Raw genomic sequence first — 23,328 nt, forward strand, 5'->3', positions numbered from 1 at the left:
TGAATTATCAAATGGGCTGTAATATTAGGCTAGAATTCTTTTGGGATGAGTGTGTATCATTACTAAGCATAATGTAGCTGTTTCTCTTGAATGTACTTTTTTCATTTATTTAGAAAAAAGGTGTTTTAAAAAATTCTCCAACAAATACAGCATTGCTACTCTTGGATAAAACACAAAGTAATTGAGTCAGAACTGTACAGCTATTAAAAGTGTCTTTGTCTAATTTATAACACAGAGCAGTCAGACAATGCACTGTTTCTCTCTGACACTCTGTTTCTGTTGGTTTTGTTGGACTTGGCCACCAGGAATATCAGACTGCACAGGGCAGGGACATCCTTGCATCATTAAACTGATGAGTTTTCCCATCCTTTTCAATGGTGAGGACTTCACCCACTGAACTGTTGAGATTAGACCTCTTTGTTGCAGGGAGGAGTATCATGTTTGCTTATGCAAAGCTACTGTGGCAGATAGTATGGATACAACACAGTTTTTTTTTTTTTTTTTTTCCACCTGTGCTGTACTTACGGGACTCCTGATAGTCTGTTTCAGGCTCTTGTTGAGTGTGTGATAAGGTTTTCAAACAGAGGTTTAGAAAGTCTCTGTTGTTTCTCAGTGGCTTGGTTGGAAAAGAATGTGTTGAGATAAAGCCTGTCCGTACTGCCGATGGGTAACCTACATGCCAATGGGTAACTCTGCAAACAAGCAGAGAGGCAGCTTATTTGTGTGGTTTATAATGCTGCTTTAATTCTTAGTTTTATAAACAACCCAACTCTGCTCAGGCAGAGAAGCAGTCTTGTGAAATCTGATATAATTATTGGGTGCTGCCAGAGAGCAGAATATGCATTAGGAAATGGTATGGAGGAAGCAGGGCTGCTTCTGTCTGACCCCTCCTTTCCTCTCACCAGCATGCTCAGAGTCAGTGCAGCTTTCAAATCAGATTTGAAACCTGTTTGTTTAAGCACAGTGCTTGCTCTGATTCTGGTCTTGAAAATCATAGAATCATTAAGATTGTAAAACACCTCTAAGACCATCAAGTCCAACCAATAACCCAGCTCTGCCAGGTCCACCACTAAACCATGTCCATTATACCCACATCTATGTGGTTTTTTAACACTTACAGGGATGGGGAGTCCGCAGCGTCACTGTTCCGCACCTGCCTGTTTGAATGTTTGTCAACCTTTTCAGTGAAGAATTTTTTCCTAATATCCTTCTATTGCTTAGAATACCTTGAGGATAGCACTTCATAAAATCACTTACTTGAAAACATAATAGGTGTTAGAACAGGTGGATGCATTCTCAGCGTAATAATGACCACTTGTGCAAAATTTCTTGATTTTTTTTTCTCGTTCTTGTGGCCTTGATTAGTTTGACTTTCTTCTATGCTAGAAAGTAAACTTCATCATAGTACAATGAAGACTACAAAAAGTAAAGAAAGTTACAGTCTATAGAGGTATAAGAAGCCTGCATAAGAGCAGGTCCAAATATTGGCTGTCCACTAAGGAGTCTGAGATATACAATGCTCTTATTAACTAAAAATGTTTAATTTTTTTTTTGTTGTGATTTAAGAAATGTCACATGACTCAGCATGACTCATACCACCTCTCCTTTCCACGTTTAATTTTGTCATTTGAGTAGCTGTTACAGCACTCAGTTTCCTTTCTACAAGTTATTTTACTGCTCTTTGGAACAATAAGGCTTAAGCAAAACAAAGATATACAGATCTGTGTGGGAGGAAAAAGAGGGAAATGAAACTCTCAGAAAGACCTGGTATTATTTATTTTCCCAAAGATATGTGTATAAAGTGAACCTGGTGTAGGAACAAGTATAGGAACACTGGAACTTTGTGAAAGAAATATACAATACAGTTGAAAATTACATTACTGCTACATTGCAATGCTTTCAAAATGCTTTCTCTGGTAAAAATTTCAGGCTGGTTTTAGTCTGCTCCACTGGTTAGTATTTTCATCTCATCTATTCCACAGAACCTAGATGTCTCAGGTCAGATGCATTGTTGGTCCTTCATAACAAACCAGGTTGATCACATCCCAGTGCTTAAAATGTAGTCTTCCTACGATGTGATGCTGGCATCCTCTGGAGTCATGCTCAGGTGTGTATTTGCTCAGGGACCCAGGACACCAGCTGTGTTGCTCGCCTATCCAGCCCCGTTGCTCTTGAGCGCGGTGGTTGCGGAGATGAGTTCCCACTACAGGTCTCTGGAAGGTGGAGGGGCTCCCTGGGCTGGTGCAACTTCAGCGTTGGCTGCATGGTTACAAGTAGCTGTTGTTTCTGTCTCTCACTCTGCTTCAAATGTGACATCTTTGTGCACAGTTGTTCCCCATATGTAAAGCTCTCAAATATTTGTGAATGCCTGAGTATAACTATAACTGTTTTCTGTGGGTTAAATAAATTGTTCCCAAAATATTCCTTATCTTACACTTGTCTTACACTGCTGTAGACATTTCAAAAATGTCTTTCTTTTTCACCACTTTCTTTTTCTTTTGTAAGTAAGCAAAAATAACTGAACTTTTCCTTACACAATGCAAGTGTTTTATAGATTTCAGGCACTAAAAGAGGTAACAAGAAGTGGTTAAGAGCAGTTGCTGTACTCCTGGTACAGAAGCTGAGGTATTAAGGACTTCAAAGATAAGAAAGTAAGATGTAACATGCTACATTATCTCATCATAATAGCTCAGTTTGCATGTACATAATGCATTGTAACTGCTGTTTTATGGTGAGTTTTTCAGATGCTGTAATTGCCTGGTGAACGTTGCTTTGCTACGTTCATTGACTGATGAATTCTATACAAACTTTAGACACATCACATAGTGGGATGTCTGGGAAGTTGAAACGTGAAAATTTTATTTGATTAGCCTAAATAAAATTGCTAAATAATAGAGACGTAATTTTAGCTTTAGAGACGCTTTGAAGAGGGTGAGTAAAATATCCACATTGATGATGCAGCCTTCTCAAGAGACCATATGATTCATGCGCATTTCAAGATCACAGTCAATTACAGAAAAACAAAATTCTGCTTTGCTTTACTTTGCAAATTCATCATTGGGGAGTTTAGCTTCAGAAGTCCTTACTTTAATCATCATAGTGGACATATGACAGAGTATTTGATTGCATGGGCATTGTGGAGTATAGAAAATTTATTTCTCTCAAAGGCTAGACCTTTTGTCGTGTTATTCCAAGAATCATTCATTAAAAGTTAGGGTTTAAAATTATTATTATTATTGTTATTATTATCATTATTATTTGCTGCTCATTAAAAGTAGGGGAAAGGAAAACAAACTGAAAACCTGAGGAATTTACTGATGACATGAGAGCACTTTCTTTTTGAAGACCATTTCAGAGTACTACACAAAAATGATCTTGCTCTCTGAAGGGGTTTGACAGTCTTGCACCCCAAGAAATGAGTCACAATTGTGGTGGATACTCAAGGCTGAGTTCTGCAAGAATAAGTCACTCTATCTCCTGCCTTTTTGCTTGCGTGGAACATGAGAACACGAGCTCATGTTTCATCATTCATCTGTATAATCACTTTCAGGCTCCTTCCAAGAGTGGCAGAATCCTGCACAAAGGAAAATAAAGCAAGACTTCATAGTGCCTAATGCAAAGCAGACGGTGGCTGGCGCAGGGAAAGACATGGAGCCTCTGCGCCACAAGACACTGCTACAGCATCTTTAATGCTAAGCATTCAAATCCATGCTGTGCAGTGGCATGAGAAACACAGAGTGGTGGTGGTGTAGCCATGGTGGTCTAGGATGGATAGTCTCGAGAGGCAATGCTTGCCTCTCTCTAAGGGACGTGTTCCGTTTTGGCGTGAGCTCGGCCCTGTGTGGCCCTAGCAGGCAGGTATCCTGTTTGATTAATCGCAGCGTATGTTGTGATAGACGATCAGCATGAGCAGTGCTGCCTGTCAGCATGCACACAGCCAGGGCATATGCTCCTGCCTGCCTTGCAGAAATATCCAGAGGGGCATTCAGAGTGCTGAGCTTGGTGGGGTAAGGATGGAGTGTAGACGACAAGGAGCAGTAATAAAACCTTATGAATACAACCTTGCCCATACTTCATTTTCATCTTTCCAATTTTTCTCCCCAAAATGTGGAAGGAAGATAGGAGAGCAACTCATTGAAGTCATCTGAACCCTCTGAAAGCTGTTTTATGACTTCATTTATCTGGCTTGCTTGTGTTTCTTTGTAACTTCTTTCTTCTGCCAAAAATAACTCTTAGGCTATAGATTAGCTGCTGTAAAAATAGCAGTAAAATGGCCCAAAACTCCAGGAATGGACTCAATAAAAAAGTCAGAATTGGAGGGGTTTGGGACATTTTATTTCAAAGTAATTAAATTATAGAATTTTCTTGCAAAGGCAACAACTCTGCTCTGCCTATCGTGCAAACATAATGCTTTGTATCAATGCCACTGTGTTTTTCCTTTGAGAAAATATTTCTACATTTCATTATTTCTTACCTTGTGTGTCTTGTCAGGAGAAAACAATGTCTTAAGCTGAAAATACTCCTTTTCCAGCCTTACTGCCCTTGTCTGGTACCTCAAGCGTCAGCAAGATCCAGTTACTTTGGTTGAGAAAGGTTGTTCATGTTGCATGTTAACAGGTGCAATGGCAATTGCAAATTTGTCCTAAGCAGATGGGTCAAGATACCAAAGTGTAGAGTGATGCAATCCATCACCATGGTCTCACCAGAGTAGAGCAGGCAAGCTGGGAAACTGAGGACCAGACCTGTTCGTAAGCCCTGATGCTATTAACATGATTTTATCTTGCAACAGAGATTCCAGTCCCACTTTTTCTGTTTGTTACTTTGTTTTGAGAGAGGCGCTACATTAAAACCCTGGAAAACAGGGGTGCTTGGCTGCTCTGATTGGTGTGTTAAAGGGGGCCTTGGAAACAATTTGACTGAAGTTTGAGCAGAATGAGTTCAAATGTGGAGGAGAGTGTAGTCTGGATCTCTCTGCTTCACAGGCTCTTTGTAAATACATTGTTTTAATTATATATTTGAAACCACTGACGTGCTTGACTTTAACTGTCACCAGCGGTGCTGTGTCAGCCCCCAGGTACGCTGAACAGATGTTTGCTTTTTCATGGATTTTGGTAAGGAATGGAAAGATAGTCTGTGCTTTCTGTGTTTTTGCCCAGGAAATAGATTTTTCAACCTGAATATTTGTTTAGATTTTGGTTTCAACCTTAGAAACTTCAGCACACAAATTATTTCCTTTCTTTTTTTTTGGAGGTGATGACAGGATTTACTGCATTTATTTTTCTATGGAGAAACAAATTTCTACAGAGAACAAATTGTGCACCCAAACATTTTCTGGGAAAGCAGCAGAGCATCTCTTCTTCTAAATGCAGGATCCTTATGTAACCTTGTGCATTCCTATCAGCCTATTTTTCTGAGTTACTTTTTTAAAGCAGGAGAGCTGGCCTGATGCTTAAGGCATTGAGGATGTTGCTTGGCAACTTTGGGTCATGCATGCGTTTCTGTGGGAGCAGCTGGACAGATGTTTGCACACAGGCTGACTGGGAGCAGCGCCTGGTGGTGACCGAGTAAACCCAGTCCTAAAATTGTTTCAAGAGATGTGTGATAAATTAAACATTTGCACTGTGAGAGGCTGTTCATGATACTCATTATTTGGAAAGTGTAAAAAGCTTTTCAAAAAGTGAGAGGCTGAGATGCCTTTCTTGGGTGTTTTTCAGTGCCTAGGGGACAGATACATACCATTTGTCATTTGGGTGAGTGAAATTTGTTTAGTTTAAAGCTGTGAGTTGAAGATGATGGTTTGTTTTGGTGTTGCCTTCCCCCACCCCCCAACTGTAACAGTGTTATTTTCATGTTATTAAGAGGATTTACCCTTCAGAGATCCCAAGGCAGATATCCCAGAGCTGTTTTGCAGGTCTGTGTCCAGTTAGCAATCAGATGCATTTCAGTTAGAAAGAAAACAGTTAAGTGTGAACCTCTGCTGCTTTTTATCCTGATATACAATTTGCTGGGTGCACACAAGGCATCTGACTTTAAGGTATGCCACTATATTTGCCAAGGGAAAAACACAGAAAACCTGGATTGGTAAGTAACCTCTGATTTTTCCCTGTGAGTGCTGATAGTGAGAGCGAGTTGCAGGGGGAGTAAGCTGTTGAAGCAGAAGGAAGGCATGAATGTCTCTTCACTACCTTCGTTTTTACTGGCAGTGTCCCATGAAGTGAATGTGAGACTTAAACTGTAATCTGAATCAGATCATGTTTTAATGCATTTTGAAAGCGTCTGAGCAGCTATAAACGTCAGGTGGAGGAGCTCCTGGCTGTGTGCAGAGGCTGTTTGCTGGAGGTGGACCAGTCCCTGTGAGCCCCGCTCAGGTGGGGGCTGAAGGTTAGCAGTATAATTTTGACCAGTTGCTCACATAAATAAAGGCTGATGCCCAACATCACCATCAAAAGCTGGCATAGCCCCCAAGGGAGGCAGTGGTGTGATATTGCTGTCATTCTCACTGCTCATGTCACACCACACCACCCACTCCTCAGTCTCATATTGATGAGATCTCACAGGAATTGTAGCAAGGACTCAATCACATTTATTGTCTCTCCTTCATTTTCGGTTCTAACTTGAAAGGGTTTTCCTGCTTCTTCCCACGGCCTTAATAAATATTTGTAGTGACGTAGTGAAAGGGGCAGGAGCAGGATGGAGGTGGGAAGGAGCAGCTGGGAAATTGTGAGATTGATGGAGGCTTTTCTCCTGTTGGTATTGCAGATGTCTAACTGACTGGGAGAATGTGGCAAACTGGGCCAGGGACAGGCTGCGAGGAACAAGGGTGACATCTGGCTTGGTGGGCTCGGAGCCATCAGGCACAGCCCCAGGTCCTTGTTTTGTGAAGAGCAGCCACTTCTGCTGTAAAGTTTTGTGCAAGGAAAGATGTAAGAGCAAGATGAGACAGCGTGCTGGGAACAACTGTGCACTTTTCTAACTAGAGACAGAGAAATTACAGTGCATAAGTTGGGGTTTTGCTTTCTTGTTTTCTTCAAGAAGTATATTTGATAGACTAAAAACACCAACCCTTCCCCTTTCTGTGAGTTTACTTATTGTTGTCCAATCTGCGTTTTTCTACTCTTCTGTCACTCTGAGAGAATAAAAATGGAGAGGGATAGTTTGACAGGAAAGATAGTCAGCAAACCTAAAATTCTTGTTTAGACATGCCAGGTCAGAAATTTTTTAATTGTAAGGAAGCCTTGAGCCTAAAGTAATCCTTCAACCATTGAAGAAAGCAACCTGGGACATCTCAGCATATAAGACAATACAGATAAAGGATAAATGTGTTCAGTTTTGAGCAGGCCTTCTTACCTTTTCCCAATACCATTTTAGTAGGACGATAAGCATAAACATTCATTGTACTTTAAACAAGAACCTACTACTGCTTCCCTTAATTGGTATTAACCTTCATTAAGATGAGATTTGAACTGTGTTGGGTGCTATGCAAACACTCATTAAAGTGCCTTTCCTCCCTGGTAAATCTTGCAGCTAACGAAGACAAATGATATAAAAGCAGTTGGGGACTATGCCTATTAACCTGGCCACTGAGAGTCATTTTATTAGATGTGTCATGAGGAAAAGGCATCTTAAAATGGGATTTGTAGAAGGCAGTTATGATTCAGCATGGCATTTCTATTTCTGATAGTAGTCCATAAATATGGGCATTGATTCTTCTTTGACTCAGTGAGACTCTAGCTTATGCTTAAGGTAAACTTCACCTTTAATCCTTCTCTAAATTAGATGAAAAGACATAGAAGAGCTAAAAATAGTTTTATAACTGAAATGCAAGCCTGGGTTTAATAGTATGGAAAAGAATAAAATTCTCCAGTAAAGGAGAATAGTCAGTGTTGACCTCCATAGAGATGGTTGCCATCTGGGAAGCTTGTGGTCCTAGAGTTGCTAATAGAAAATGAGAGTTGTCCTTGCCTCCCTTATTGTTAGGCTGTTCAGGAACCTTACTGAAATGAAAATGAATTAGTACTAACTGCATATTGCATTGTCGGTTTCCTGTAGTCAGTGTATATTAAATCAGAGTACCATTAAACCTTATTAATGACTATGAATAAACAAAATAAATCAAAAATTAAAACCTTAACTGAGATGAAAAGCTTCAGTTTATTATTTTCTCTGAAAGCTAACTCTTGTATCTTTTGGACATGGCCTCAGTTACATCCCAAAGCATCATGTATCCATAAAACGTAGCTACCTTGGCTCATAATGGGGGCTGGAGAACTGCAGCAGGAGGTAATCCTTGATAATCCAGTTAATGCTCTCAGTCAGAAAGTAGCCACAGATATGAAAGTGGCAAAGGGCAGCGCTGAATTAATTGCAGTAAATCTTCTATAGGCAGGATCTCAGTAGCAAAGCACTGGGGACAAATTTACTTATTGTTCCTTCGGTAGTCTTAAAATGAAGTGGATTTGGCAGTGACTGGCAGAGTGAGAGTTACTTCAGACAACAGACCAAATAAATCTCTACACTGAGGTCAGTAGACCAGTGTCAAAAATGAAGCTGACCTGCTGTGTCACTGAGTTCTCCTAAAGGATATCTCACCTAAAGGTTTACTACTTACATATTTGAAGGCAATGGTAATATTGGCCAATTAGTGGGCATTATGTTTGTAGTGAGTGAAGACAGAAATAGAGTATTTGGTTTGATTTCTAAATCTTACCTTCATCTGTTCACAGTGATCATTCTTAATTATGAGAATTTTGTTTCATTGCCATGCAGAAAGTTAAGCTGCATGAGTCATGGACAGAATGGTTTGCTTTTAATAAATGGAAGTGGATGCGGTAATAATAAAAAAAAAAAAAAGAAAAAAAAGTCAGTTCGACTCCAAATCCATCTGCCCGTCTAGACAGATAGTGCCAAGCTCCTGTCTGCTAAGAAGTATCTTCTTAATAATGCTGTACTAATGCTAGTACTTTTATAGTACTTGCCATTTTTCAAAGTGCTGTGCCCAGCTAATTCATCGTTGGCTGGACTTGAGAGAGCCTTTTGCTGAGTTTGATAGCATTTTTGTGTCTTGGTTTTCTGTTATGTGCTATTTTGAATGCCATGTCCAATCAATTACGGAATCACAAGAATGTTTTAGGCATCGGTTCCCAGAGCTGGGCAATAATCCTTGTCCCTGTTCTTCCAGGGTTGCCTATTCATCTTTTCCTGGCAGAGACCATGTGTCTCCCCATTCCTCTCCCCTATAAAAAAAGTACTTGTAGTGGCCAAATGCTTTGCACAGGCCTGTTTTCTTTATGACTGTTTTCCTCTGACTGGAACCCCATGGGGAAGGGGTGTGTGTGTGGAGGTGTGTGTGTGTGTTGACACCTTCTCCTTTCCCTCCTCTAATTTACCTGCTTCTTGTCAGAGGTTGTTTGCTATTATTCTTCCCTGGCTTTTTCTTCCTCCCTTTGAAGGGTTTTCCCCCTTTGAAAGGCTTTCCCAAGCAAGTTGCGTGTGTTCACCAAAGGGGAGAAACTGGAACAGCAAAAGGGGTGGATGGATAGAGAAGAGAATGGAAGGCAGAGCTTTCCACCTAGTTTACCCCCTTCCCCAGCTATGTGTCATTCTCCTGAGTGACTCTGACTCTTGCTCACACAGCTGGGTCCTGCCAAATCAATACAGAAAATGGAGAAAATACAGGGAAGGTATGTGGTACAAGGGGAAGGAAAGTACTTTGGAGGGAAGGTGAAGAAATGCCTCTCATAAGGGTTGAGGAGGAATAGGTGGTTGGGAGGTCCCTGGCCAAAGAGGTATGGTGCTAATGGATGGAGGGGGAGAATGGGCCAAACTGGATATGCAAAGAGGAAAGGGGATGGGGTAGCAGGAGCAGGCTGGGAGAGGTTTTCTGCAGACACTGAAGTGGAGAGGAGATGGTGTGTGGGTAGTGACACACAGGCAGCTCATGTGCAGCTGGGTGCAGAGGGTTCAAAGGCTGTGCATTCAGAGTGACTGCCAGTGTTTGGCATCCTGCATCCCACCCAAGCTGGTGCTGGTTTTAAATAAGCAAAATGTAGGAGTTAAAAACTCCTCCATGACACGTAGCAGGGGCTGCATGACTTGTTGCCAGCAGGGCCTTATGTGGAGGTGAGAAGGGACTGCCTTGGGCTGCACCAAGCCTGATGTGTTGGGAGTTGAAATGAATGGAATTCAAATGGAACCATTAGCTTCTGACATCTACGTCTGAAGCACCACCTCCAGAAACAAATGAAAATAGTATAAGTAAAATTATTGTCCCATAGCAAGGCAGGAGATCAGTCTCCTGCTACCTGGACTTATCATCTGATGTCTTCCTTTTGTGTAAATGGACACTGAGTTAATTCCAGTAAAGTGTAGGGAGATTATTCACATTTCACACCTGTAGAAGAAGAGTATGGATTCAGGCTTGCTATAAATTACTGAAACAACTTTTTTTTTTCAAAAAATAAATAATATTAAAAACTGCTGATTCATGGAAACCTAAACTTCCTTGGAGCTTCCTTCTGACAAAAGTCATGACAAGTTGGGCACTAACCCACTTTGAAACTAGAAATTAACATTTGAAAATGAAAAAAAAAACCCCAAAACCTGTGAGTGTTGAGAGCTCTGAAACTTAGGCTCACATTGGTAGCCCAAAGGTACCAGTCCCTTTAATCTGTTGCGAAGATTTCCTGTTTGTAGGAGCAGCCTGTTAATACCACTTAATGCTTTGAGGTTAAATCAATGAGCTGGAAGCCTTCTAGATCCTCAGATGAAAGATGTCATTATGTATGCAGAATATCCACAAAAGGGGTCACAGAGAATAGTGTAACTGTGGGGCAAATCTGCCTGCAGTACTGCTCAAGGACAGCATGGGTGGCTGGAGAGCACTAATACTTCTGTGATGTGTCTGCTTAAAAGTGATGTCAACACCTTCCTCTGTAATGGGCAGTGCAAGAGCTGCCAAAGGTCGAGCTGGTAAATTCTTGCTTGTTTTTTCACAAATATTTCTTAAGTCTCCTAGCTTGCTTTTGAGACTCAATGTGATTGAGAGCAACTCAGTCCTTTCCTTACTTTCCTCTTGTTTTGTTTTTTTTCAAATCAAACCTTGTTAACTCTAATGTGTGTCTTAGCTGTCAAGTCCATTCCCTTGTGATTTGTGATGGCTTCCAGAGCTCCTGGTGGAAAAGAGTATACAAGTCTTGTTATTTCAACTGCGTGACCAAAGGTATGCCCTCTCTTAGCTGATGGCATGCGTTTTCCTTTTGAACTCTCCTTCTCAGGCACATTACGGTGTGCCAGTTCTGCTAAACGGCGCTCTTGCATAGCAGGTGAAGAGGGCGGTGTGTGTCTGGCTACGATGCCACATGAAATACAGAACAGCACAGTTTTGCAGATCTGAGAAATGGTATGCTGCTGCCTACTGTCAAAACCTCTTTCTCTTTTTAAATCCCCCAGAGATGCTGCTAATTAAAGGAGCTATTCCCTGCCCCTCCCTCCCCCCTTGATTCATATCAGAGCCCTGAGTATAATTTGGATTTCATAAGTTTTGGGAGTTCTCAAAATGCCCTATCTAAAGAGAGAATAAGCCTCATTTATCCACTTCGCTGTACTAGGGTTGAAGGTGCAGCATGAGACCGTGTTGATCTGTCACTCTTCTGCAGCCAAGCCATCACTGCCCTTCCTGTGGTCAATTCCTCCTCTGGAAAAGAGCAAGTTCAGCTGCTTCTGGTCCTCCAGAGAAGCAAATGAGCAGTGCCTCTGAGCACAGTGATGCAGCAGTCTCAAACCCAATAGCCACTCCTATGTGTGTAGAGTGGAGAAGTCAGTTTTGTGCTCTAAGAGAAGCTATGTATTTACCACATTGGAATGGTATAAGTAGGATTAATCCCCTCCCAAACTGCTTTTGTATGCACTACAAATTTTTGATGCTTTCTGACATGTGGCATGTTGTGGTCTGTACTGGAGTGCAAACTTGAAAATTATCTTCGGTTTTACATTATTCCTTTTGGACCAGGAGCTGATGTGTGACAGGACCTATTTTTTTTTTTTTTTCATGTTTTCGCAATGTTGTTGAGGGAAATATGGTTTGTATTTTAAGAACATGTAGTTTGTCAGTGAAAACTAAATTTGAAAAGGCTGGTACCTTCTCTCCCCCCCATCAAAACCCCCACGTGTAATTCAAAGCCAGACCTTGCCAGCTCTCAGCTTGCTGCTTTTAAGTTGACGGGGAGCTTCTCCATCGCGGGGGTTTGCCTGCAACTGCAGCAGCTAAACTCGACTCTTTAAATAGATGGATTCATTTAACTGAGCCAAAAAACGGCCGGATCCCTCCGGACACAGGTGGGGATCCCTGTGCTGGGCGGAGGTGGAGGGGGGCTTCCTACCGTGCCCGGGGAGCAGCCCTCGGTGGCCCAGGGAGGAAGGCAGGCGGGAGGGCTGCCTCCGCAAACCTGCCGGCATCCAGCTTTTGCCGCCCGCCCCGGCGTGCGCTTTTTATTTTTTTTCCCTTTTTTTTTTTTTTTTTTTTTCCCCCTTTCCTTTTTCCCTCCCTCTCTCCGGAGCAGCCTCGGCAGCCCTGATTTGCTGGGGAGCGGCGGAGGCTCGCTCTGGGCAGAGCCGGGCTGCGCTGCCTCTGCTGACGCGTGGCCGCCGCCGCGCCGGGAGCAGCCCCGCGCCCGCCGCCGCTCCGCGCCGCCGCCGAGGAACCTCCGCGCCGCTCCGGCCCCGCTGCCTGCGGTGCCCTCCCGCAGCGGGGAGCTGAGGGTATGCCCGGGGGGGCGGGGGCAGATTGCATCTCCCCCCTTTTGTAATATATACGTGTTTATTTATATATATGTGCGTGTATATATAGACACATAAATATAAATATGTGTGTATATATATTTACATCATTCTTAGGAGCCATTTTTAAGTAGGGGGGGCGGCGTGTGCGTGCGGCCAGGCTGCCCGGGGGGGCCGGGGCAGGCAGCGAGCGGTGTCCCCCGCAGAGCGGGGAGGGCGGCGGGGGCTCTGCGGGGACACACACACATGCACACAGGCTCGGCTGCTCCCGCCGCAGCTCTGCCGGGGGGCGGAGGGTGGGAGGGGGACTGCAATTTTAATTTTTTTAGGACGATACGCATTTCTGTGGGAAACTTCTGTAGGCGGCGGAGGGGGGCGGGGGAGGCGTGTGGCGTGGTAGGGCGCACCCCGAGTCCCCCTAGGGCCGTGCCACCCCCACTGCCCGGTGTCCCGCTCACCTGGGGGACACAACACCTGGGCGGTGCAGGGGCCCGGCCGGGGCTGCGCTACTCGCGATGGGGGGGGTTACCCCCTACCCCCCCGCCCCGGGCCGTGGCTTCTGCAATGCGGTGGGTGTGGTTATGCACGGAGCACATCGCAGCCCCGGACCGCTGCAGTGGCAGCACCGCGCCGGCCCCCTCCTGGCCGGCAGCGAGGGGCCCCAGCGGGGCGGGCTGCCCCGCTCCGCTCCGCTCCGCTCCGCCCCGCGCTGGAGGGATCGCGCGTCCCTGCCTGCCTGACCCGGCGCGGGCTCCCAGGTGCTCGGGAGCGCGGCCCGGACGCTGGAACCCCTCACTCTCCCCCATCCCCACTCCCGGCCCCGCGGAGCGCGGCGTGGAAGTGTCGGCCAGGTCTGTGGGGAAAGGGGAACAGAGAAGCCGTGGGTGCGACCAGCGTGCGGGCTGAGCGGGTCCGTCGGTGCGCCCGCATCCTGGGTGCGGTCCCTCGCCCTTGGGCTGCCAGAGAGGGACCGGGGCGGGTGGGTGGAATAGGATTTTGTCTTTTTCGGTTGCCCCATTTTTCATTCAAAGGCGAAACTTCATCACATATACCGAGAAGCTTAAAAACTCTCACTCCTATGGTGATCGCAATGGCAAAGCATCCCTGTCTGGCCTTGTGCTGTCTTGATTTAATTTCTCTTGGGGCTGTGCTGGAAGAGAAAGGTGCTGGGTCAAGGCAGTTGTTACTCTCACCACAGTTCTGCAGCGTGTGCTCCTGTTTGAGGCAGAGATGGAAAATATTTCCTCCACTGAACATGCACATTGCTTCGAAGTTGAAGGGAAACTACTTACAACGTTTGAGGTCTTTCCTGTCAACGTGATTGCAAGTCAGAGGCCCACTTGCCCAAAAAAAAACAAAAAACAAAAAACTCTGGGTTAGGTGTGTCCCATGTGCATCTGTCCTTTTACAGCCTGGTGAGCTGAGGGATACCTTCTTGTTTTACTTTTAGCAGTTGTCAGCAATTGTCTCTGTCCATAGAAAGCTTTGTAAAAAGGTTTGTATAAAGAAAGCAACTATAACTAAATCTCATAAAAAATAAGAATTATAAGCAAGCTTCATAAGGCTTTGACCAGTAAAGGTCAGATGTGACTGAATGTATGCTTTTTCTCTAAATCTATGGAGAAGAGTCCTTTCACAGAGTATTAAAAGGTCAAGATCATCATGCTGCATCACTGATGTTGTTAAATTCACTGGTCTTGCTGCACCTCTGAGTGTGTACATGCATAGTTGGGTATAGGCAAATAACTGCTATGCTGGTCTCCTTGGGTTGGAAAGTTTCAGCTCTAGTGTGAGGATGAGATCTGCATGGCAATCAGGGGAGGAGAAGAGAGCCTGAGAGCACCGCATTGGGGTAAGAGCTGCTGGAAGTTTATTCCTTACAGCACTGCATGAACAGGAAGGCTCCTTGAGCTGCTGGCATGCTGCAGACCTGCTTGCTGCAGCAGAGAACACGAAACACATCGGGAAACGTTTAAAATACACTGGTTCTATTTAATCAGACCAGGACAGCCCCGGCATCTCCCCACACTAATTGCCTGCAGTCGCATCCCTCCGTTAATGGTGCAGCTGATGGCCTTTTCTCCCGAAAGGCTGCCCTGTATGACGAGGAGCTGGTCGGATGCGCATCAGGAGGTCATCCCATGGGAGCCCCGCTGCTGCGGTGGGCAGGTTTAGCCTTGGGGAGGAGCAGCGGGGGAGGGGGGGCACAGGGTGTGGCACCCATCCCCAGCCTCCCCCTGCGCCTCAGCCTTGGCGGCTCCTCACTGGGTAGGGCTGTGTCTGACTGCTGGAGAGCTGCACCAAAACTGGAGAGGGCTGGTTTGGGTTGGGGTTTTGTTCTCTCTTCTGGGAAGGAGCAAGTGAAGGTGAAGCTGCAACTTATGTAATTTTTCATTTAATCAGGATGAAATCTGTTCTTGTCTGTAGTGGAAACCTGCTGAATATTTAGTCTTTGATGAGAAAGAATTGCTATTCAGAGATTTTTCTTTGAAATCCGGGGAGGGGTAGGTGATAGTAGATTTGTCCCACAGCAACGTGGTCGTACCTATGTTTGTTATATTTGTTGTTTGATGCATGGTTGTGAGTTCCATGGGGGTTATGCATAGTTGTTTTCTTAAAATATGTAAAATGTCACTTCTTTGTATTTCAGGCATGATCTTGAGTTAACAGAAAGTTCTTGAAATGTGTTAAATGTGTTATTCACGGTGGGTGACATTCAGACTTGTTTCATGGAAATCTCATATACCAGTAAATGACTGCTTGTTGTCTGAGGGAAAACGTCAAACCATTTATAAGTGGTTATAAAAGACTTCTTGTCTCTCATGAGATGAAGCATCAGCTTTATTTCTTGTGCTACGGCATTTTCAACACAGAAGTGTGAAACTGTGTGACTTTGTCACATCAAAATACATCCTTGGGTGAGAATCTGTGTGTGTTCAGTGCATGTTCAATATATGTTGGGCTTTGGAAATGAAGGGTCGGTCCATGCAGGGAGGGCTGTTGTGGGTGTGCAGGACTGTGGTTTTTTTTGATGTGTATAGCATGGCCCTAGGATTTGTGGTTTAGCATCCTATTTATCACATTTTTACTGGAAATATTTTATGACTGCAGTGTTTGAATGTTCAAAGTGTTTTGTTCGAACGAAATTTCTCTCTAATCAAGTGAGTATAAATGCATGCATATAACTGAAAAATATGATTGCTGTCAACTAAGTTGAAAATTAGGCTGAGAAAGTGTTTATTCTGGAGAATCATGATGGATTGTTTTTATTTGGTACAAAAGTTGTAGAGTATAAGAATGTTATCCAGAACTAGACTTAAATAAGCATCACTAAGCAGTTTGAGTCAGCAGCATAAAGGAAGTCTTCAAAAGAGGTGAACCACTGCGAGAATCGTAGATTAGCTAGCTTTTATAGCGTGTTTCTCTACATTTTCAATCCCCAGTGTTAGCCATTTATAATGGCTGGAGAATGGTCCAAGTCTAAATGAGTATGTGGACACATAACGCTTACTCTCTCAATAGCTGGCTAGAAACACCCAAAGAGAAAGGCTTGTTTTCTTTGGGAAGAGCTCCATTTCTTAAAGTGCATAGCCCAGGTAGTGGAGAAGAGGAGCATAAGCATTTTTCTTGGCTTCGGTAAGAGAAAACCTACAGACCCTTTGCTCCCTCCCCTGCCATTCTCAATTCTTGTCACCATCACCATCAGTGCAGACGAAGCTTGGGAGGATTGCTGAGGACTGAGCACCTCTGGAGAAGCAGAAATGGGTCAGTATTTGGGACAACTGAGTTAATCTGAGACAGTGCGCTGTATAGACAGCAAAATCAGTATGTCCTGCACCTTTCCTGAGTAATTTATATAATGCAATTTGAGTAATTGTCAGCTTTTTGTCTCTGGAGGAAAATGAAATCTTTAAATTTACTTGGCCTTTGTATCAGCAGAGATGGCTGTTCTTGAATAAAGTGGATAAAAGCAAAAAGGAAATTATAATCTATAAAACCGTGAATCTATTTATATCCTATGGGATGCAGTACATGAAAGGGTATTACATAGTTGAAAATTTAAAAAGTACACAGAAATTAAAAAAAAAAAAACTGGAGGGGGTGAGCTTTTGTACATAGACCTCTTCAATTTTTACCCTTTCTTTTTTAGATCTTGGAAATACTTTGTGTGCCACAGACAGAGAATCCTTTTCAGTGGCTTCATTATCTTATCAAAACTGATCTGGTGGCAAGCTGAGAAACAAAAGAAGTACTGAAATCTGCATGAGGATCACCCACCAGGTGTTTGATCCCACTGAGAAAAGTCTTTCAGTTTAGAGGGTTAAAGAAGAATGTAGAAACTGGGGACTCGGAACATGTGTCGGGGATAAAGGGCTAGAATAAATGGAAAGCATATGTGAATATAAAAAAGTATTTTCAGGAAGGGGAAGGGAATGTGAAGAGAAAAAAGCAGGATACAGTTTTGGATACCTGCTCATGTGCATGTATTTGTATGAAACAGATGTTTATTGACGAATGGGACAGGAGGAAGCAGTCACAGCATTGCTGTGTTAGGTGAGACTTGGGAGAAGAAAGATCCTGTATGCCATAGAGAATGGTTGATGATTTTAGTTTTGGGCTATGTTAAAATGGTGACTACCAAGGTGTCGCATGTGCCCATTCCCTGGCTTTTACTGCAGCCTTTTTCCTAAAACAGGGGTTGGGTTTCCCAGATGGGCTGCAAGTAGCAAGTGAGGGAATAATTTGAGGTGGCAACAGCTGACCCTGGTGGGCTTTTGTTCGGAACCCTGCTGATGAATGGTGGGATGTTCATGGGAGAGAGGTAGGGAAAACACCTGTCCCTCGCCCCTGTCAGACTAGGGCAAGCTGCACACTTATGCCTGTGGGTTTGTTCTGCTCTGTAGTTGTGTCCTGTTCTTCCAGTCAGGCTCTTGCCTATCACTCCCCCTGCATGTCCCCTTTCCCTGGCTGCACTCACTGGCTGGGTGCCCCTTCCTTTGGGCTCCTTGGTGGAATCCCTGCTGGAACCGGATCCTCTGGCACTGTCCATTCTTCCCATCGCCCAAGAAAGTGGCCAAGTACCTGCCCTGCTTCTCCTCCTCCTCATTTGGGATTATTCCTTCATATTCCTCACCCTCAGAGCTTCATCCCTTGCAGTGGCTCAGTCACAGTACTCTCAACCTCCCTGGAGGAGGTAAATCCTGGGAGACAACCATGATCTGGGGTGCACCTGCAGCCCCTTTCCCTGGTGGCAGGAGGTGACACCGCTCATGGCAGCCAGGAAAGCTGACACTGCTGGTAACAATGGAGCAACAGGACTCCCTGGTGGTGGAGGTTAACTTGTTCAGTCCTTATGAATCTGAGGGCAATTATGTGTAACACCTCCAGTTTCCTAGGACATACTGGCTGCAAATAAAATCGTGTTTAATAAGCCAGCAAATGTAAACAGGCTGTGAAGAACAGAAGAAGAAAGAAGAAAACAACCCACCTCTTCCAGACCTAGGAAACATATGTTTATACTAACTGAGAGACCTGTTCTTGCACCCTGACTCACATCGGGGAGTATCTTAATCTGCCTGTCTTCCCACAGAAATCGGTAAGCCTGGCTGTGAAGCAAAGCTGAGTTTGCTTTAGAGGGAAGTATCAAAATCTGACCCAACCAAATCATAGCTTAGGTCAGGAAGCTGTAATCTTTCTAAGGACCTTGGAAATGATTGCTTCACCAGGTGCACTGTATTTATCGCTGTTTTCTTTCAATTAAATTACTGATGTTGCAGAGCAATTCTTGGGGCAGACAGAGCTTAGCCCCTCTGCTCCCAGCACGGTGTGATAGCTGAAGGTGCCCCACAGATGCACTGGAGTCCATACATGGACATATGCATGTATACAAACAGAAACATCACTGCTTGCCTGGGACAATTATTTGTAGCAAGAAATCTGGTACCTCTAGTTTGTTCCTAGTTTGCATATCAGTAAATTGGAGGCAAAGGTAAAGATAAAGGTAAAGACAGTGGGTGATGTATAAAACTGTGTGCTCAGGAAAGCAGGGTCTTTTAGTCTGGCCAGATGGTCTTGATAGTCCAGGGACTATCGCAGAGCCCTTTGTATGGGGCATCTGGCATCGGCACTGCCATGGGAGGTTGGGGAATGATGGGCAGCTGCCTTTTTGGAGGTCAGCATGTCACTTTGTCTTGAAGCAGGCGTAACACAGGTCTCACTTGCACCTGCGGGGCTGGCCCAAGGCACAGTGGCTTCTTGTAAGCAGGTTTCTTAATTGATCATTTTGTAACAATCGCACAGTTTGCTGACACCACCAAGGGGTTCGGTGTGGCTGACATGCTGGAAGGAAGGGATGGCATTCAGGGGGACCTTGACAGGCTTGAGAGGTGGGCGCATGTGAACCTCAACAAGGTCAAGGTCCTGCACATAGGTCAGGAAAATCCCAAGCTCAAATACAGGCTGTGAGATGGATTGAGAGCAGCTCTGAGGAGAAAGACTTGGGGGTGTTTGTGGAAGAGAAGCTCAACATGACTCAGCAAGGCATGCTCACAGCCCAGAAAGCCAACAGCATCCTTGGGCTCCAGCAAAAGCAGTGTGGCCAGCAGGCTGAGGGATGTGGTTCTCTTTACTCCGCTCTCATGAGACCTCGCCTGAAATATTGCTTCCAGATGTGGGTCCCCAGCACAGGAAAGGTGTAGACCTGTTGGAGCAGGTACAGAGGAGGGCCACAAATGTGATCAGAGGGCTGGAGCACCTGTGAAGACAGGCTGAGAGAGTTGGAATTGTTCAGCCTGGACAAGAGAAGGCTCTGGGGAGACTGCAGTGGGACATGTCAGTTAAAGAGGGCTTACAGAAGAGACGGAGAGACTCGATAGGACAAGGTGGGGATAGCCAGGTTGTCCAGAGAAGTTGTGGATGCCCCATTCCTGAAAGTCGTAGAATTGTAGAATACACTGAGTTGGAAGGGGCCCATCAAAAATCATAAAGTCCAGCTCCTGGCCCTGTGCAGAACACATGTGCCTGAAAGCATTGTCAAAGGCCAGGTGTTCAAGGCCAGGTTGGATGGGGCTCTAAGCAGCCTGGTCTAGTGGAAGGTGTCCCTGTCCATGGCAGGGATTTTGGAACTAGATGAGTTTTAAGGTCCCTTCCAATCCAAACTCTTCTAGAATAATGGCAGTACGTGGCTACTTTAACCATCTCACCATGTCTCACTAGGCAAGTGCTGTAAAATCTCAAGAGCAGCCCTGGAAGGAGGAGTACAGCTGTAGGGTTGAAAGGTGAAGTGAGAGGACAAGGGGTTTTTTTAACCTTGGAATTTGTCTTTTCCATTTCTTCTGTCTTTCCCATTTAGATCATTCCAGAAGACTAAGGTTTTGGTCAATTATATGTGCTTAAAGAGAAACACTGTAATGTAGTTTCCACTGTACTGAAGCATTATTCTTGTACAGCTGGAGCTGGCAGCCTTTCATTCCCTTACCACCTCCTTTTTTCTCCTAAAAATAGCAGCACACTACAGCAGTATTACAGGAGAGGCAGAAGAACGTTTCCTGAGCAACAATTTTTGCCGGATAGTGGTTGAGGTAGCATCAGGAGCAGATTTGGGGGGAGTTGGAGGAAGATATAAATAGAAACAGAACAAAATGGGACAGAGGCAAAATTGGTACGGAGAGAATGAGGCTGGTCAGTGAAAAGCCTGTGGGTGGTGACGTTCACTGAGCTGTGTACCAGCCTGCCTGGGGAATTGGGAGAAACCTCAGCACTTGAATCATTTAGGAGTTGTCGAGACAAAGCACTCAGCAGTGCTGTATGGGTAACAAACTCACGGTGCAGATAGGAGGCATGGGTGACATGACCTAATTTTCATCTCTGATTTCTATGATTTATTAAAGAGTTTTGTAGACTTTCTCTTAGCAGACGTAGAGCTGGAATTTGAGGCATGGCAATTAGGAGGATCCTTTAATACTGTGCCAGCACACTGTTGGGGTTTCTTCAGTTACTTGCAGGGGCAGTGTGCTAAGTGCAGCAAACAGAGGTTGGGGGCAGGCTCTGTTCCAGTTTAGATCTGGTATTGACACTAGTTTGCTTTCTGTGTTCAGTCCTGCCCTCAGTGCCACTACTCATATTTGTGGATTATAATAATCTATTTATGGGCTATAGTAGATATTTTGGAAAAAAATTTTAAAAGTAACCACCACCCACAGCTGCTTCTCATGCCACCCTATTTAATGACACTCTCAAGAAACAGAGAATAGCTGATTTGTCTCACTTTATCCTGATCTTGGGAATCCCTTCATGCCTGGGTTGGAGAAGCAGAGCCAGCAGACAGTGCTTCTGCCCTCACTGGTTTTCCAAGATAGGGAGAAAAGACAGCACCCCACCTTGTTCATCAATATATTTAAATATATTCAGCCAGGCTTTCTGTCTGCATAAACAGTGTACCGACTTTTATTTGCACATAATTAAATGTGCCACACAATTACTGTGATGGTGAAATGCTGATGTAACTAAATTACTTGAAAGCTAAACTAAACTAAACTTACTTGAACAGCCGACTTTACTCTCTAAGTGTTGGTGTTAAGGTTGTTATTTCTGATCTGGTTCCCGTTCACCGCAGTTCTCGTGAAGCCCAACCACACAGAATTTCACACTTAAGGTTTGAAAGTGTTCTGTCCTCATCTGCTACTTCTGTGACTTAGATTTCTTGACTTATTCTTCATTGTGTGAACCCAAAACTGTTTTTCTTACACTTGCATCATATATAAACTATGAATATTTTTCTGTGTAGCTTCTCTGTCAACATGATAATGCAGGGCAGTAAAGCCAGTCATTTTCTCAGGCCTAGGGGACAGTGATTGAATTAAGGATGCAGACCTGAAGAATAAAAAAAGTAACTTCTTTTAAATTTTTTACCAACTTCCCATTGCTATGCTGTACGAACAGACGTAAAATGTCTCTTGCCAGTGTAGGGCAAACTGCATGGTTGTGGGGCTACCCATGGAGGCAAGATGGTTACACTGACCAGGATTCCAGCAGCTTCTGTAACAGGAATGTCTGTGTTGAAACAAACTCTTTACCTGGCTTTGGACTCCCTTGCTCTTCAGCTCCAATTTTGTTTTTATCTACCTGCTGTGCAGACATGATCACTGTATTTTCCCCATCCCTTGTTGTCCTGAATCACCTTGCCTCACCCCAGTAGGTTTGGTTATTGCAATTTATTTTCCTGTTTCGCTGTGTCCTGCATTTTCCATCATCTGAAGCACCCCTTTCTATGTCTAGCCAGTGTTTCTTCTATATGAAAGCAAAATAGCTGGTATGAAAAAAAGATGCCCCCCATGACCTTCTGATCCTGTGATGTTGCTTTAAAGAACACCATCAGTGTAGTTATGCCTCCTTCTTTTAGCCAGTCTGTGGAAATCGATACAAGTGTTTGATACCTCCACAGGTTTGGAAGAAATCTTGCTGTGCTTTTTTTTTCCTAAGTAAAAAAGTGCTGGCATGCACCAGAAGATGCGGCAACAAAGCATCATGTTATAAATTTTCTGATTGCATAAGAAGATACCCGTCGCTCTCTGGCTTCCAAGCAGTTCTAAAGGGATAAAACAGATATGTTAATTACATACTGCATTATGTACTTCACTGAACATGCTTTGCTACCTTTCTTTTAAGGCACACCGAGGTTATCATTGTTCCTAACCTACAGAACTGTGAGTGTGCTTCCTTGATAGTGTCCTCTGCTCCTGGAATGTTGTTGTAAGAAGAAAAAGCTTTGCAGGACTGGATTTGGCGAACAGATCAAGGTCTCAGCCAAGGAAATACATTGTTCATTCTCTAAACAAAACTAGCATAGCTGAAGGCATGTGTTTTGTATCTGGTTTCCACTGGCTTTATTTTGATTTTGTAAAGTAGATGTGATATGCAATTATTTCTGCAAACGTGACGTTGTTTAAAAAACACTAGTTGTTAAGCATTTCTTAATTAAATGTTGGCTGCTGAGCCTGAAAGAAACTGTCCACAAATTCAGAAGGGATAGCACAAACATTAACAAGAGTCTGAATAAGAGTTTGCATAATGAATGGAATTATTTCCTACTTAAAAACATACTGGAGATGTGAGCTGAGCAGAATTCACTCTTTGACTAAAGAGTGTGGACTAAAGAAAAGGAGAGCGCTGACTATACTATGGAAAAGTGTGGGACATTCAATGAGGGGATTAAAAGACCTTTTCCTCCTCCCATTTGGTTTTTCAAAATCTCATGTTTAAGCCCAACATCCTTACATTTCCAGGCAAGGAATCCTGCTTTCTGGTGGCATTTAGTCTTCATTTTAAGACCTTGGATAGCCCACTCTTAACCCACTATTCTGAACTTGTGATGTATGGAAACCCCATTTTAATTAACTCTGTGGAAATTTTTAGGACTTTATTTCTTTCTCAACTCTGGTTAGCTACGCAATGAGGAAACTGTTGATCATTAATACTAGGGAGGTACAAAATTAGGACGTAAGGGTAATATATAACATTGCTTAAGATAACAGTTCTGCAAAATGCATGGTGTCT

General features: G+C 44.0%; 1 protein-coding gene across 31 annotated transcripts in view; it reads left to right on the forward strand.

The window, feature by feature from the left end:
- Nucleotides 1-23,328, forward strand: part of EPB41L3 (erythrocyte membrane protein band 4.1 like 3) — a 143,279-nt gene that overhangs the window by 33,298 nt on the left and 86,653 nt on the right. For 11 of the 31 annotated variants that reach the window (XM_032122369.1, XM_032122536.1, XM_032122554.1 and 8 more), the window contains exon 1: nt 12,668-12,756. The exons of 18 other annotated variants lie outside the window; for them this stretch is intronic. The gene's annotated coding sequence lies outside the window, so the exon portion shown is untranslated. Of the gene's footprint in view, nt 1-12,667; nt 12,757-13,520; nt 13,626-15,040; nt 15,141-23,328 lie in introns of those variants that run through there. 2 more of the 31 variants (XM_032122380.1, XM_032122370.1) reach the window with 2 other exon arrangements.

The sequence above is a fragment of the Corvus moneduloides genome, chromosome 1, assembly GCF_009650955.1.
Source record: "Corvus moneduloides isolate bCorMon1 chromosome 1, bCorMon1.pri, whole genome shotgun sequence".
Taxonomy (NCBI): Eukaryota; Metazoa; Chordata; class Aves; order Passeriformes; family Corvidae; genus Corvus; species Corvus moneduloides.